Below are 1,005 nucleotides of genomic sequence, written 5' to 3'. Positions count from 1 at the left end.
GGCCCTGAGTGTATGTGACAAAAAACATTCTCGATGCTGGGAGAAACTGGATAAAAAGGGGAGGCTAGGAGCCCAGAAAAGAGCAGCCGGACCATCGTGGAGGGGAACCAGTTCGGGATTCAGTGAAGACTACCCATCGGAGGGAGACTGATCACCGCACCTTGCAACAGGTAGTATTTAAGTCCAAGCCGTGAGTCATAGAGTCATAGAGAGATACAGCATTGAAACAGGTCCTTCGACCCACCGAGTCTGTGCCGACCAACAACCACTCATTTATACTAATCCTACATTTAATCCCATATTACCTACCAGTCTTGTGATTTATTGTAACAAGTAATTTAACAAGTGAAATAACGAGTAGCTAAGTGATTTAAGTATCAATAAAAGTGTTTATATGAAGTATCTCGTGCAGGTGTCTTTTGTCCACCACGTCAGTTGACACCCTAGTTTGAGGGTCAACACCATGTTCTGATGTTAAACTTCATGATCTCTTCTACTCTACCTAGCAGTGTCCATTTGGGAGTACAGAAAGCTGCAGTGACTTAAATGTGGATCAGCTTAGAACACTGTCCAAGTGAAACAAACGATCAATATACTCAACTATTTTATTCATTTTATTTTTCTGGAAATCTGTAGTATTTCTACTTTGATAAGTTAAAAATGAGAGAAAATCTGATGAATATAATAAAGATTGAATGCACTAAAAGGGATCTAGTCTAGTTGAATTAATTCCTTGTTATTGTCTTCATGTTATTATTACCACCGATGATCATATCTGAGTCTTCTATATATGATGGCATCAACTATATACAGCTGTGCGAATGAGAATAATTGCTCCCTTATATCAGATTAGATCACCATTGCTGTTTGAATACCTGTCTACTGTGTAGCAATTATTCTGCGCTACTATATTTCCAGAGGAATGTAAAACAAACTACAATTCAAGGTGTACTATCAGCTTTATTTATTTTTATCTGGCCACATTACAAAATTATGAAATAATTT

The sequence above is a fragment of the Heterodontus francisci genome, chromosome 20, assembly GCF_036365525.1.
Source record: "Heterodontus francisci isolate sHetFra1 chromosome 20, sHetFra1.hap1, whole genome shotgun sequence".
NCBI classification, from domain to species: domain Eukaryota; kingdom Metazoa; phylum Chordata; class Chondrichthyes; order Heterodontiformes; family Heterodontidae; genus Heterodontus; species Heterodontus francisci.
This window is presented reverse-complemented; position numbering follows the sequence as displayed.